The sequence below is a fragment of the Lotus japonicus genome, chromosome 6 (assembly GCF_012489685.1).
Source record: "Lotus japonicus ecotype B-129 chromosome 6, LjGifu_v1.2".
In the NCBI taxonomy this organism is placed as follows: domain Eukaryota; kingdom Viridiplantae; phylum Streptophyta; class Magnoliopsida; order Fabales; family Fabaceae; genus Lotus; species Lotus japonicus.
Window position 1 is genome coordinate 44,836,593 of NC_080046.1, and position 16,627 is coordinate 44,853,219.

A 16,627-nucleotide genomic window follows, 5' to 3' on the forward strand; every position below is an offset into this window, starting at 1 on the left:
TTTAAATTTAAATCAAAATTATATGAAAGTAAAAAATATCACTACTATAATGATTTTGTGGGACCAAATGAATAGTGCTAAGAACTAAGAGCTAAGAGCAACTCCAACGCTGGTTTCTTAGACCAGTTGGAGTTGCTAAGGAACCGTTTCTTATTTTTTGCAGCATTGGAGCTGATCTATGTGGCAGTTTTAGTTTCTTAACTACAGTGCAGAGTTCCTTGGGCAAGGAACTCTGCTTTTTGGTTCCTTAACATTAAAAAGTAATATTTTCTCTCACTTGCTTCAACTGAATCCAGAGGGAAACGAAACAGAATGAAGGAAATCAACACAGTGCTTGCTCTTAAACCAGAATTCCAGAAATTTTATTCAACAATAAAATAAATACAAAATTATAATGAAATGTTTTAGAAGAAAGAAGATGTACAAATTTATTTACAACAGAAGATAAATTTTTTTACATAGAAAAAAAATAAAAAAACACAGAAGCTGAAAGGGAAGAACAGGAGCTCCGATCCGGTCGTTTTTGCTCCGATCTGGAAGGGAAATGAGAGAAGTTCAATAGAAGAGTACAGGATCTGACGAAAATCAACAAAATCAAGAGAAGTACAATAGAAGAGTACAAGATCTTACCTCAAATCGGCTTGCATGTGGGGGCAGATTGAGGCTCTATGGTGGCGGTGGTGGTTGTTTGGTGGCCGGTGGTGACTGCATGTGGTTGTTTGGTGGCGGTGGTGGTTGTTTGGTGGCCGGATTTCGTGAATGGAGAGGGAAGGGTTTTGGGGTTTCATGGAGAAGGGAGGGGGAAGGGTTTTAGGATTTCTTTGAAGAGAGGAAGGGAGGGGAAATGGTTGTTTGGCGGCGGTGTGAGGGAGAGAGATCGAAGAAGAAGCTGAGGGAGATCAGAGGATGAAGAAATCAGTTTTAGGTGAGGGAGAAGAGAGGAAAAAGAAGAGAGGAAGGAGAAGAAGTGGACGGCTAGGGTTAGGAAGGGATGAATGAGGGGAGAGAGTGGAAAAGTTGTTTATATAGTGGGTGACCGGCTGGAACCGGTTTAGACCAGTTGGAACCGGTTTTCTGCCCGTTTGGGCTTGGTTTGACCGGCCTGGCCGGTTTTTTTTTCTCTTTGGACTCTTTTTTTTTTAAATCATCTTTGGAGCCCAATTTTTTTTTTAAACTTTCAGCCCAAACATTAATTCTTAATTAATTAAAGAAATTAAAAGGAAATAATTAAATTTAATTATAGTATTGATTTAATTTTAAATTTTAAATCTAAATTGGGTGAAAATAAATATTATAAATTAATGTTGTATGGTGGGACACGGGTGGGACCCTTCAAATAGTAATTTAAGAAACCATGGGTTGGAGCAAAATCTGGTTCAGTTCCTTAGGAGTTCCTTAAGTCTGATGTGGCAGTACGGGCCCACAGGAATAGTGTAGAATAGTGCTGAATAGTGTGTTAAGAAACCAAATAAGGAATTGTGGGTTGGAGTTGCTCTAAGAACTCATGGTTGGAGCAAAATCTGCATAGAGTTGCTTAAGCACATGTGGCAGTACGGACCCACATGAATAGTGCTAAAAACTAAGAAATAAGAACTAGCATTGGAGATGCTCTTAGATCATCTCCATTGCAAGGTTCTTAGTTCTTATTTTTGAGTTAAGAACTAAGAACTGAATTCTTAACCATTGGAGGGGATGATATGGAGTTCTTAGTTCTTAAAAATAAGAACTAGGTTCTTATATAAGAAGTTTCACTTTTTGAGTTCTTAGCATAAAAAATTAACTTTTTCTCTCTCATTCATTTAATTTAAGTATTGAATTAGCATTTAAATTTAAAATCAAAATTATATGGAAATAAAAATATTAATATAATGATATTGTGGGACCGGATGAATAGTTCTAAGAACTAAGAACTCATGGTTGGAGCAAAATCTGCAAAGAGTTGCTTAAGCACATGTGGCAGTACAGACTCACTTGAATAGTGCTAAGAACTTAGAACTAGCATTGGAGATGCTCTTAGAGGTGAGTTCTTAAGCTAAGAACTAAGAACCAAGTTCTTAACTATTGGAGATGACTGACGCGGAGTTCTTAGTTCTTAAAAATAAAAACAAGTTCTTATATAAGCAACTTTGCTTTATGAGTTCTTAGAATTATTTTTTTTTTCTCTCATCCAAATTGCTTTATTACTTTATGAGTTTTTTTTTTTATGAAAATAAAAAAGTATAAATAATGTGGTGTGCTAGGACAATATGAATAGTGCTAAGAACTCAAAGTTAAAAACTTGTGGTTGGAGCAAAATATGAAAAAGTTGCTTGAGAGTTGCTTAAAGCACATGTGGCAGTACGAGCACACGTGAATAATGTTAAGAACTATTCATTATATGAAGAAGAGAATTACTGGCCACAATGACATTATGGCTCTAAAATTGGACATGTCCAAAGCGTATGACCGCATTGAATTGTCCTTTCTTGAATTAGTGTTACAAAAAATGGGTTTCCCTACGAGTTGGGTAAGTCTCATTATGAGTTGTATGACTCCAGTGTCTTTCTCTATTTTATTGAATGGTAACCCTCAACCGAGCTTTTCTCCTCAGAGAGGTCTTAGACAAGGTGACTCATTGTCTCCATACTTATTTATCCTCTATGGAGAGGTTTTTTCTGCTATGATTGAAAAATCTGTGGTTTCTTCTGATACAAGTGGTATTAAGATTAGTCGGCATGCGCCTATTATATCTCACTTGCTTTTTTGGAGATGACAGTGTGTTGTTTGCACGAGCGACAGTGGAAGAGGCCCAATGTTTGAAGAACATCCTTGGTTCTTTTGATCGAGCTTCAGCAAAGGATCAATTTTGATAAGTCTATGCTTTCCGTGAGCCGAAATGTACCTGATAATCGTTTTAATGAGTTTAAACAGTTGTTGGAAGTAAAGGCGGTTGAAAGCTATGACAGATACTTAGGTTTTCCGACTATCATTGGTAAGTCTAAGGCTCAAGTATTTAATTTTGTCAAAGATCGTGTCTGGAAAAAGCTTAATGGTTGGAAGGAAAAGTTTTTGTCAAGGGCAGGACGAGAGGTTCTTATTAAATCTGTGGTTCAAGCCTTACCCTCCTATGTTATGTCTTGTTTTGTCTTGCTAGATGGTTTGTGTGCAGATATTGATCATATGATTTCTAGATTTTATTGGGGCGGAGATCCAACTCGCTATGGTGTTCATTGGACAAATGGGAGAATCTTTGTAATAGTAAGGAGGAAGGTGGCCTGGGGTTCAGAGATTTTAAAGCCTTCAATATGGCCTTCGTGGGAAAGAACTGGTGGCGTATCTATACTCGTCCTGAAAGCTTGATGGCTCGTGTTTTTAAAGTTGTGTATTTTAACAGTTGCACTATGAGGGAGACAAAGAATGGGTATCGGCCGAATTATGCATGGACTAGTATTTTGAAAACGAGTTGTATATTTGAGCGAGGACTGTGTGGAAAATTGGGGATGGAACTCGGGTCAATATTTGTTCTGATAATTGGGTGCCGGGAGGTGCGCCTCTCATTTACCGCCAGGATATGGTTATGGAGTTGAATCTACCAAAGGTGCTATGCTTATTAATCATGACTTGCACTGTTGGAAGAGAGATTTGATTGAATTTGTTTTTAATCCAAGCACTGCAGCTAGTATTCTTTCCATTCTCTTGAGTGTGCATGGAGGCCATGATGAGTTCCATTGGCCTGGTACTAGTGATGGACAATAGACATCCAAGGAGGGTTATGGCTTTTTGAGAAAGTTGTTAGCCCGTGATGAAGCATCTTCATCAACCACGGTTACTTTTGCACCAAAGTTCTGGAAAACATTCTGGGCATCCTGTGCTATACCTCGCTGCAAGGAGACTTGTTGGAGAGTTATCTCGGGTTACTTTCCTTTGAAGGAGCGGTTGTTCAGACGCCGTGTTGATGTGGACCCTAGTTGTAGCTTCTGTGCGGTGGAGATGGAAAATGAGGATCACTTTTTTCTGCATTGTTCAGCAGCAAAGCAGGTATGCTTTGCGTCCCAGCTTGCCATTCGAGTGGACCTGTTCACGTTGTTCCCAGAATTCTGGTTGGCAGCGATGGAGCTTGACGGCGACGAGGTGCTGGCCATAATTCAGTCCACGGTTTATGCACTATGGGAGGCTCGGAACCACATCTGTTTTCAGCAGCATGAATTCGTGGTGGAGGGGGTCCTTCGACGTGTTGGCAGCATGATGGAGGAGGCTCTTGTTCGTGATCGAGATAGAGGGCTAATGGTAGCCTTGCCCGCGAGGTGGAAGAAACCAGACCCAGTTATCATTAAATGTAATTTCGATGCTTCTTTTCATGAGGGTGGTGGGGGTGGTGGCAAGGAATAGTGAAGGGGAGGTCATGGCAGCAGCTTGCTCATTTCCTAACTCTAGTATCTCACCCCTTTTGGCTGAGGCGATGTGCATGAGATGAACGATGCAATTGGCAATTGACTTAAGCTTCTGCAGGGTTTGTTTAGAAACGAATTGTTTACAACTTTTCAAATATTGGCAAGCAAAACAAGACGGACGTTCATATCTGAGCTCTATTATCCAGGATTGTCGCTTATTACTTTCTTCTTTTGATGTTGTAACTGTTTCTTTTGTTAGACGCACGGGTAATACCGTTGCGGATTTTCTAGCTAGGAACGCTGAAGCCTATGCTAATCTAGTATGGGTGGCGGAAGTCATGTAGCCGCTTTTCCTTTGATTATTTCAGATGTAATGACTCAGTTGCCGGTTGGCGCTCAATGGTACATTTACTTTCAAAAAAATAAAGTCCCGTTCAAAACCTCGAAACCCCACCTCAACCATTCATCGTTCACGATAAAAAAAGAAAAAAACCATTCACCATTGCCAATGAATTTCACAGTTTTCTGGTTGTGTTCATTATTATTTGCTGTCATGGGCTGCTCCTACGTTGTGGGATAGTGTGGTTTGAGCTGGCAAATTCCTCATAGCTGCCTTTTTCTATTTTTTGGGCTTCCTGCTGTGCCATTTATGGCAATACCTGTGTTGAATTCGGATCTGCTATGCTCTTGATGCCCCAAAGTCTGGTGCTATTCAAGACTCTTGCAAGAGAGAATCATATCCGTGTGTGTCCTAGGACTGCCACAGTTATAGTACTGTCAAAAGTGATTCTCTGGAATAGCTTTTTCATAGTATAGTTTCATGATTTTCCTTTGTTTTGGTCTTTTCTAGTACACAACTAAATTTGAAATGAACCTTTGCAAGGAATATGAATGGAGGAAAAAACTACGGTGGACCACTGACTTGGGTAGTGTAAGTTTCAAAATCAATTACTGGCCACAATTAAATATGGAAAAAATAATTCTAAAGTCTAACTATTTTGGGTGGCTGAAAATTAACATGGTAAGTTACCATTTTATCCTGTCAAATAAATAAAGTTTTATTTATATCCCTCCTCCATAATACCATTATATCCCTACCCCATATTACCATTGTATCCCCTTGTGTTTAGCCTCTCTCCTAACATTACCATTATACCCCTCCTCCTTTACCCTCTCTTCCCATCTCCAATTCTTACTCTCAGGTTCGATGCCGCCTCCGATGAAGACTATGGTGTACTCCAATGAAGTCTTCAATGTCAGGTTCTCACTCTCAGGTGTTCTCACTCTCAGGTTCTCACCAAGACTCCGATGAAGAGTATGGTCGACTCTGATGAAGACTCTCACTCTCAGGTTCCCCTCCTCCTTTACCATTTCTTCCCATCTCCAATTCTTACTCTCAGGTTCGATGCCGCCTCCGATGAAGACTATGGTGTAATCCGATGAAGTCTTCTGTAAGACCCACGATTTTAGAATTAAATAAATAAATAATTTCCAGCTCACGCATAGGATTCTGTGTAAGCGTGAGAGGAACTTGACTTTCGTTTGATGGGTATAGTACTATAGTCGATACAATTTATAGCGCAAGTATTATTCGTTTACGCATAGGACAAGAACCTTAGGAAAAGATTAATTTAACCCTTGGAACACTATAGGAATAAATTCCAAAAAAATCTTCAAGAGGAATATAAGAATTTCTCTTATTCCTTTCCATAACAAGCGTTTCGATACGAAACCCTGGAATGTACGAAGGTCAAATTCCAATACTCGGAAGTTTGCCGAAACTGAATCACTAATAGTTCAAGAAACCTAAAATCAACCGACGATGAAGACTTTTTCTATTCGGAGCTGCAAACGAAGATTCCACACGCGTACACCTATTTCTCTCGATGTTTCTAATCTTTCTTCAGAACGAAGTTTTCTCATCGGACATCAACTGCAAAAAGTAACTTTTCGGGTAAAATCGATTTACACCGACTTTGGATCGTTTGATTTAATTCCAAGAAACCTGTTTTGACTTCTGGAATTCTGTCGCCAGAACCTATCTTAGAATTCACAGAGGAATACGTAGGAAAAATCGGAATCGCGAAATTTTCATTTTTCCGCATTTTCCAAATCCTATAAATAGCAAGAAAATGAAAAAAAAAAAACAAAAAAAAACCTCACAAACACACACACAACCCGCGAGCTTCAAGGGAGGAGGGGGAGAGAAAGATTTTCGCCGATTCTTGCCTGATCGTCACACAGTTCGTTGCTACGCGTAGGCCTCGAGGTACTGATGCTTTTCCTTACCTCTGATCGTAAATTCTGTCGCTTTTCTCTATGTTTTTCTGTGCTCAAAGTTTTGAGCTTTTTGTAAAACTGTCCAAATAACTTGATTTCTCTATCTAAACTTATTCCCTGCGTGCCCCTGAGCATGTTTAGCGGATTACATTTCGCCGAATCTCGCCGAAATGCCGCCGAACTTCAATTCTGCTCATAATACCCATTTTTGGCTAAAGTTCCGTCCTTTGGGCTTAAAACTCTCGACTGAGCTTAGCGTTAGTAGGATTAGTCGTCATAATTCTGCTCATAATACCCATTTTTGGCTAAAGTTCCGTCCTTTGGGCTTAAAACTCTCGACTGAGCTTAGCGTTAGTAGGATTAGTCGTCATAATCGTCGTTGGTGTCGACCCCATTTAATTTGATTTTCGAAATTATGATTTTGAGTTTCCGAGCTAAAAATATTGACCAAAATACCCCTGCGACAGTTTTCGACCCCTATAATTTTTCTGAGAGTTTCCCTGGCCTAGATATCGCCTAAGAATACCTAGGAATTGATTTAGATCGAATAAAAAGTTCAGAAACCCTATTTTTGAAAGTGGCCGAAACCTATTTGTTAGGGTACCGTGTCCAAAAATAATTTTTGGGTCTCTATGACCTGAGCCATTGCGTAGCTCTTTCAATTGTCGAAATTTTGGCTCCGGTTTCGTGTCATTCCGAGTTCTGTAGCTCGAGTTATGCTCGTTTTAGCGAACGAAGTCTCCGCTGTCAATTTGTGCTTAAATAGGAACTCTGAAGCTTTAAAATCTTTCTTTACGATTTCGATTAGTGTTATTAGATAGTGTTGTTTCTAGTGAGGCTTGTGTTGATGATTGTGTTTCCTTGTTCTAGGTTCACAACTTCCATGCACAACTTCTACTCACGAAGGTAAGGGTAACTCGGTTTTAGCGCGTCTTTGAGTCTTGCATGCTTTTATCGCACTGCATGCGTTTGAGATGAAGTTGTTTAAACTTGATTGGCAATTGATTGAAATGTTAGTATGCTTTCAATGTTGTATGCTTGCTTATGTTGACTGTTGTTGAGGCTTGTGCCAAATGTTTTCTAAAGGCTTCGGCCGAGTGAACTTATTGAGACGTGTGTCTCCGTTTTCTGAGAGGCTTCGGCCGTTTACTGGTTTCTGTCATTGAACTGAGTTGGTATGTAATTGAATTGATTTATGTTGGTTGATAATATGAATAACATGTGGTTATCCTATTTCGATTATTGATTTTGAGATTGTTGTTTGAGTGACTACTGAGTTGGATGAGATGTTTTAATTTGCTTGAAGTGGCAGTGGAGTGGATATTTTCACATGACTGTCCCGTCTTTCGGGGCGTTATCAAGTGGTAGTGGAGTGAATATTTTCACATGACTATCCCGTCCTTCGAGGCGTTATCAAGTGGCAGTGGAGTGGATGTTTTCACATGACTGTCCCGTCTTGTGAGACGTTATCAAGTGGTAGTGGAGTGGATATTTTCACATGACTATCCCGTCCTTCTAGGCGTTACTTAGTGACAGTGGAGTGGATATTTTCACAGGACTGTCCCGTCTTGCGAGACGTTATTGTTTGATTGATATTGTTGAGGATTATTGATAACTGATTTGTGTTTATATTGTTGAGGATTATTGATATCTGATTTGTCGTTATATTGTTGAGGATCATTGATATCTGATTAGTTGTTATATTGTTGAGGATTGATGATATCTGATTTGATGTTATGTTGTTGAAGTTATTGTTATCTGAATTAACCTATGCTGTTAAGTTATTGATTTCTGAGTTAGGTTATGTTGTTAGGTTTTGTTGGTATCTGTTTTAAAACCATATCGTTGATTTTGCTGATATGCTGATAGGTTTAACTCTGTTAAATATATGATTCGATTTCATGATCGTTAGGATGAGTTGTCATCTAACCTGAATTAAATTGGTAGCTTACTTACCATGGCATGTATTACATTTGAATAACATGCTTTTATCTTTATTATGTGGTAATTGCATGGAGTTAACCCTTTCTGTTTGTTATTTGTTGTCTGGGCGCTTAACGCTATTAGGCGATGGGGAGCCTTCCGCTGAAGCTTAGCTGTTCGAGTTGGAGACCGTGACTGTGGGCGGTCGAGTAAAGGTGGATGAAACAGTTGCTTCTCCCTTTTTGGGGGACTATGTCTGAGTTTCTTCCTCCATCTGAAAACTCTGTTGTTTAAACCTTATTTTCGCCACTTGTCTAAGTGAGCGTACTTATTTTGGAACCCCGTTTATGGTGTCGTGAACTACTCTATGTTATGTATACTATTATGTCGGGAAACAGGTTATTTAAATAAAGTTATGTAACGTTTCCAACCCTATGGTATTTATTCTTTTCATTTTCAAAAAAAATACCCTTGGATTTTAGGGATTGCAGAATAGTCCTTAGACTTTGTTAGGTTACTAATGTGACTCCTCAGTTGAGAAATTGGGGCGTTACATCTTCAATGTCAGGTTCTCACTCTCAGGTGTTCTCACTCTCAGGTTCTCACCATGACTCCGATGAAGAGTATGGTCGACTCCGATGTAGATTCTCACTCTCAGGTTCTCACATGGCCTCCGAAATAAGGGTATGGTGATGGCCAGAACCCAGAACTCTGTAATTCACCATGGACGATGAGGACTATGATGATGTTGACAATGGGTTAGTCTTATTACTCTCTTCTTTTGATTCACCATTAATCACTTTACTGACAGTGATTGAAATGAGGGTTTTCCACTAAGTATAGCAAACAGGAAATTGGTGCTAATTTAGGTTAGATAATTTCCTAATAGATCATAAGATATTTACCTAATCAAAAGAGAGAATGAAAGTTGAACGGTTCCAAGTTGAACCATAATTTGACTATTTAGGTTAGATAATTTCCTAATAGATCATAAGATATTTACCTAATAAAAAGAGAGAATGAAAGTTGAACGGTTCCAAGTTGAACCATAATTTGACTGGGTATAGATATTGGCATTTAAAACAACCTACTGATCAAATTCTGTTGAGAGGTTGATTGCAAGATCAAATTAAAAACAACCATAATTTTAGGTGTTAAGTACGAACTATGTTTTCCACTGATCATTTACTTTGAGAATAGTTCCCTTTTGAGAGGTTGATTGCAAGATCAAATTAGTACTTCATTTGTTTCCTTCTATGTACAACAATCCACCGAGACAAAAGTACCTGAACCCACATTGCTGTCATATACAATGCAAGCAGGCGGTTTTTGGGTGCATTCCTTGAAATGCATACTCACTGAAGATGAATGTTATGACCTCCAAGATGCTCTTTGCTTCTTGCTTGATGGACATGATAACGCTCCCCAGAGCTTCGGAATGGGAAGACATCCTACTCAGACATTCAATGGGCTTATTAGTTATGAAACATGTTAAGTATTATTGAAATGACTGAATTTTGTATTTGATTCCAATTATGCATTTTACAAGGTGAAGGTAGCTGCAAGAAAATCTGGCACTCTCTTCATATTAGGTATACTGTTTTGAGGATAGTTCTTTTCTTTATATTCAATATTCAGATTCACCAGTCAGATTAGGTATTGTTTTCAAGGGTGATTCAATGTAGTTGAATTTCGGCAAAGGAATTCTCCATCTTTTTGTTTATATGTTAAATGATCTGTATGTATAAATAATACAATCTTACAATCTTTAAATAGTCTGGTTTCTATGATGGTCTTGTTGTTTGCGGTTGCTCTCTTTGGTTTAGATAGACTTGTGTTTGCAGAGTTCTTTTTAGTTTTTTTTTGTCAGATCAAGTGTACTGGCTTTCTCTCTGTTCAGTCTGTTGGATCAAACCAGTCAGCAAGGGCTCTCAAGCTTTCACATGGATTTTTCCCAATTTCTCTTTGTCATGGTGGTTTGTTTCGGAGAAGGAAACAATATTGTATAGAGGAGAATGAAGAAGGACCGGGAAGAAGAAGATCTCTTCTGACCGATCTGATAGTATTTCAACTAATCAAAAGTTGCTATCTAGGTCCTTCGCAGAGGCCTTCATTCATAAATGGGGAAGAGAATTTTTTACAGATTACAGATCATGGGAGCAATAGGCTTAGGAGTAGGAGTAGTACCATAGTACAATATGTATCAATATATTGTATTTGCAGAAACACACGCCACCAGAAACACATTTATGTGTGATATTTATTTGCAGTTTTGTGAACTTTGCAATTAAGTTAAATTGTGAGCTACTCCAGATTGTAGTTATTGGGTGTGTACTATTTTGTGACAGTATCCGATATTCAATTTCATCAGAGGAGTCACGAGAGAGAAAGAGAAGTTTATCGTGATATATTGAAGGAGGATAAACATCACATATTTAGTTTGTGAATTTGGCCAAGATGGTTAATCTCGTAATAAGTCAAGCTGTTATACTTTGAATCATCATCATCACCTTAGTTTTGATAACCATGATAAGGCAAACAAAATAAATGACTCAGGTGTTCCAATGACTCACTCACTTACTTGCACTTACTTAATATTCACAAAATGAAGGTTATAGTTTTGATAATAGCATTCGTAAAAATTCAAAATAATTGATTTATTTTTTCTTTGACTTCTATCTTTGAATCTCTAATTGTGTAGCAGAAAAGCACTAACTTCGGCTCCGGTAACCAAATACATGACGCAGTAACCAAATAATCTTACCCGGTGCACCAATGTAAACCTGCAACTATCATGAATCTTCGGCCCAAATAGGTTCCGGTTTCCATAGGTTCCGCCCAAATAAGGAAATTCAAGTGTGATTCAAAAAAAAAAGTGCACCAAAACTAGGACACTTATAACTTACCATATTCCATAGGAATATTCCATATTGGGCATATTGGGCCACCAAACAAGGTATCTTTAACTTTATGAAATCTGCGACAAAAAAAAAAACATTATGGAATCTTTAACCCAATAAGGAAACGAAACCCAACTTCAACACTAATCATAATGATTTGTTCAAAATATGTTGTCAGTGGTTTATTAACCTAGTTATTTGTCACATTATTTTTACTTATTATTTACTGGTTAAGTTTTATATGAAATAATTCATCATGTTTGTAATAAGGTTGTGGCATTTTCTTTGCATTTTGCTATGATTTTCAATAAATCATTTTATTTCTGTTGCGATAACCAAATAGTCCTCTCGATTCACCATAATTGTACATCGGATTACCCAATCAAAAGCAGTAAAATATTTTTTTTAAAAGAATTCTATCTCCAACAATTGATGATTCATATTCTTTTAAAAGCATAAATTGTGCAATAAAAAAAGTGTAAAGATTTCCTTTACTTGCATATCCTTTGTGCCACAACAAATCACTTATTATGTGGTGGTAACCATATAATACACCGATTTAGGCGTCCAGGAACATGAGTGGTGGTTTAAGAATGATTTGAGAAGGTTTAAACAATGGGTAAAGACTCAAGATGAAGAACACGTTGAAGATTGAACCCATAACTAATGATGTCGTGCCCAGAACTTCCCCAAATGTCCAGATTGTATCCTCACACACCAAGAGGCATAATTGAAGTTGTTTTGGACATAATGGTGGAGGATTTCCTGAACAACCAAAAGGAGACAATGAAGAACAAGTTCAATGTTTTTAGGGAAAATTACGAACTAATTATATTGCTACAGATGATTAAAGTTGTTCTTAAGGTGTTTAATTGATCCTTAGGAACTACTACCAATGTTCTTAGCCTAGTTATTGTAACATAATAGGGTCTAGGCTATCTATATCATAACTACTTAAAACATCATTGACAGATAATCCTTATCCTAGGTAAGTGATTTTTAGGATGAAGCAGGTGATCCTTATTGCCACTAATTATTCTAGTGTTCTTAACCTAGTTATGTGTCACATAATATGGTATAGGCTAACAGTATCATAAATATTTAATTTCTAAGATGATCTCTAACTTAGGTATGTGTTTCTTAGGATGATGTAGGCGATTCTTAATGCCACTAATTATATTGTTATAGATGGTTAAAGTTGTTCTTTAGGTGTTTAATTGATCCTTAGGATAATTCCAGTGTTCTTAACCTAGGTATTTGTCACATAGTATGCTTTTGGATAATTAAGTGTTCTTAACCTTAGGATAAATAAGGTTCTGGCAGTGAAAAGCAACCTCAAAATGACAGTTCTGGAATTGCCAGAAAAAGACTCAACGGAGTTATGAATCTATGGCGGCAGGGTTGGCGGAGCTCCTTGCTGGAGATGAATGACTAACGTATTAAGATTCTCCTCGCTTCCAGAAGATCATATGTTTATGAATCGTCGTAATCGGATTTCGGACGAAAGAGAAAAACACTTTTTTATAATATGGATAAGTTAAATTATCTCAAGAATCAATTACTTGTGCTAAGAATCACTTTAATCGTTATAAGGATCAATTACTACTAGAAAAAAGACTTTTCACATTGGTTTTATGTCTGCACAATTTCACATCGGTTGTCTGTTATAACCGATGTGGTAAGTTCGTTTTCACAATGTGAAATATACACATTTCACATCGGTTATTTGTGAGACCGATGTTAATTCGTTTTTTTTTTTTTGTATAAAATACATATTTTACATCAGCTTATATTGTAACCGATGTAAAATCTTATTTTTGAAAAGAGAAATTCATTGATAAGTAATAAGTCTTGCTTAAGAAACTAAGATCATGCAAAGTGCGAAAATACTATTGATCAGAAAAGTGCTAAATAAATGAGAAGAAATAAAGTGAAGGACACCACACTACTAACATTGGAGTTTGAGATCACTGAAGTGTTAATTAGTATTTCAGGCAAACAACTAAACAAGGCAACCATTCTATATATCATTCATACTGGGGATAACATTATAACAAGGTTCTCATTATAAACGGAGGATACTCATCATAATTCATTGGACATGATAACAAGGTTCTCATTGCGCATTCAAAACCTCAATTTCAAAATTCAAGATAGAGTTTGGTTGTATACCCCAAGCAGGAAAGCCATCAGCAGCATAAGCATAGTCAGGAGAGCACCGGAGACGAGCAACTTTGAACCCTGTAAATAGATGCAATAATACAGAGATCAGCTGCAATCTATGATATAATGTAGTTGAGAAATATAAGCTAATTTAGAAACTACAAAGCTGCTATCTGTTGCAGCCACACAAGCAAATAATCAGCATACTATTCTCTCCATCAATATCACAGATAGTTTTTTGACAGCAAAAGATGAATTTTATTGATTGAAAAACAAACCTTGGGAAGAAACTCTCCCAAGTGATCAGATTCATTTTGCCAGGAATACATGAACATGAAAAAAACCCACCAGCAATGCACTATAATCCCACTGTGTGCTAACTCCCATCAACAATGCACATGTTTAGTCGAAGCCACCAACACATGAATTCCAAACCGACCCAAACATTAAAACAGGACATGCCATATTAATAAACCTTTTCATGCAACCCACCAAGGAGCATTATCATGCATCAGATGTGCAAAACATGGCCCTAGCACAGTATAAAAATTACAAAGCATACCAAAATGTAAATTTAAACTTATGACGAAATCCCACCATCGCAAAAACCCATCAAATAGTGGCAGCAGCATATACCAGACCACAGTGCAGCATCATTTATAATACAGGGTCAAAAAAAAACCCATGAACCTGATAACCAACTCATACCAGAAAACAATACACAATGCAGAACCACGAATAAATACCACAATCTCCAATCTATTGACCTCGGAATTTAGAACTTTAACTACTCTACAAGGGATCAAGCATGAGCCAATACAGGGAATTCAGACCGTTTAGGCACAAACTTGATTACATACCAGATAAATTCTAAGGTTTGAGCAAGTCAAGAAAACAAGTTGCCCAAGTGTTTCGCAAATCATACAACTCTTGTCCTGTTAATGCCGTTGGATCATAGATGGTTGATGAAGTGATTTTCTTTCCTTCAAACAACTTTTTAGTATAACAGTGACCCTTAACCTCTGTATCAAATTGTAAACTCACATTTTCCCCTAATATGTGTAGGCCAAGTGCTAAGCAGACATCTACGGGAGTAAATGGCACTAGCTTATTTTGTATTACAAAAGCCAAACTTCGTTCCTCCCACCGAATGGTTAATTCTTTTAGCAAACTCCCGTTGATTTGTAGATGTTCAGGAATTTGCATTAGCCAGTTAAATGGGGTCTGCCGTATTTTCGACCTTTGACGTTCTGTGAGTTCTCTGTTCACTTCCAAAAGAGGACCTGGATAACATCGGTGCCGAACACGTGTCTGGGAAAAATAAGGCAAAGTCATAATTACTAGAAAATGAAATAATCATACACATAGTTACCATGGAGATAGTGAACTAATTAGGTGTTAACTCAAGCAAGAAGGCCAACAACTTATCCTACGTACAAGCCAACAAACAAACAGTATTCAGTTGTATGCTAACTGCTTAACTAACTTGAGTGGAAAACTGACTTGAGTTAATTATTGATAACACTGGTGATTCCAGTGAGTGTTATTGATCTGAAATTGAGATTACAATTCAATAGTTCAATTTGTAACTTCAACTAGGGATTCAGGGAATTACAATGAAATTGGGGAAGAACACTGAAACTAGGGTTTCCTAGAGCTCCCAAATATCTCTCTGGTTCCAAAACCAGTATGTAAACTCTAAGGAGATCGCTTCAACTGCAAGCTACCGCCCCTTTTATACTACACAGTTGCACACTTGCAACTGTTAACTACTTCTAACTGCCTACAGCTGGCAGCAGCTGTCAACTAACCAACTATTTATTTATTACATTTCAGTCCCTGCAGAACTATTGAAGCTGGGGTAAGATGGTTATAATATGGATAGCCTGAGTTACCTAAATCGAGAAGGAACGCACTAATTTTGTCATTTGTGTGTCTGTTTGGTAAATATATGTAGAACCTACGAGTGAGTAGTTACAGTACAGATGATTTTCAAAGTGCTGGCAGAAATCCAAGTTCAGCTTCAGCTTCATAATCTAGTTTGTTGCATCATAGATATGTATGCCAATGATTACACAAAATTGCTATGTGTGATCCATATATATATATATATATATATATATATATATATATATATTTGGTACCAGTTCTACCATTGACATTATTCACCAGAAATTCAGTTAGTAAGAAGACATAACTTAATACTACAGAACCGATAAATAGGCAGTAGTTCAGGGTTTAGGGTTAGTAAGAAGACATAACTTAATACTACATAACCGATAAAGCAAGTGAAAAAAGTAGCAATCCTCAGAATCCTCAAAGCAGTGCAAACCTACAAAGAGGGAGCCCAAGCAAGGAAAAGAATAAAAACATGCAAAAAACTACATATAACTATGGTCATAAAACACAAACAAAACAGGCACATGATACATGATAGTATAGTAAACTTGGAAAACTTAACATTGGATCTTGGATAATAATAAATCTACTACTGTAGTTTAACACAATAGAAGAATAAAAACAATGAAAAACAATGTTAAAAGTAGTCCAAAAGAGGTTACAAATTCTATCAGTGAGCTAAGGACAAAGCAAAGGACAAATCATAGAGTTCACCCATAGAGTTTCAGCTAGAGTTTCACAATTAATCCATCACTTGTCATGATGAATATAATAAGTTTATGAGCCAAAATCAATCATAGGGAGAAGTTCGTGAGTAGATTGTGGGTATCAAAATTGACTATGAGGAAAAAGAAAAAGATGTTGACCTAAACATGACAAATTCTTAATTTCTAGCATAAAATTCCATAACTACACAAGCCTACTATTAGATAGAACACTAGACTAGAAGAAGACAAGTGAAGGTGCATGCTGATTCTCTTGTGTAGAACTACAGTAACTAAGGGTTTGAAATGCAAATCGAAAAAGGAGTAACTAACCAGGTTTGGAGCCAACGACGGGTGGAGGCCGTAGGGACGACAGAAGACGACGGAG

General features: G+C 37.4%; 1 long non-coding RNA gene across 1 annotated transcript; it reads right to left on the reverse strand.

Moving 5' to 3' along the window:
- Positions 1 to 340: 340 nt before the first annotated feature.
- On the reverse strand, positions 341 to 1,094 carry LOC130726945 (uncharacterized). Its single transcript, XR_009015061.1, has 2 exons — positions 631 to 1,094; positions 341 to 533 (listed from the first exon to the last, which is right to left on the reverse strand). It is a non-coding gene; the product is annotated as an uncharacterized LOC130726945 (long non-coding RNA).
- Between the last annotated feature and the right edge of the window lie 15,533 nt (positions 1,095 to 16,627).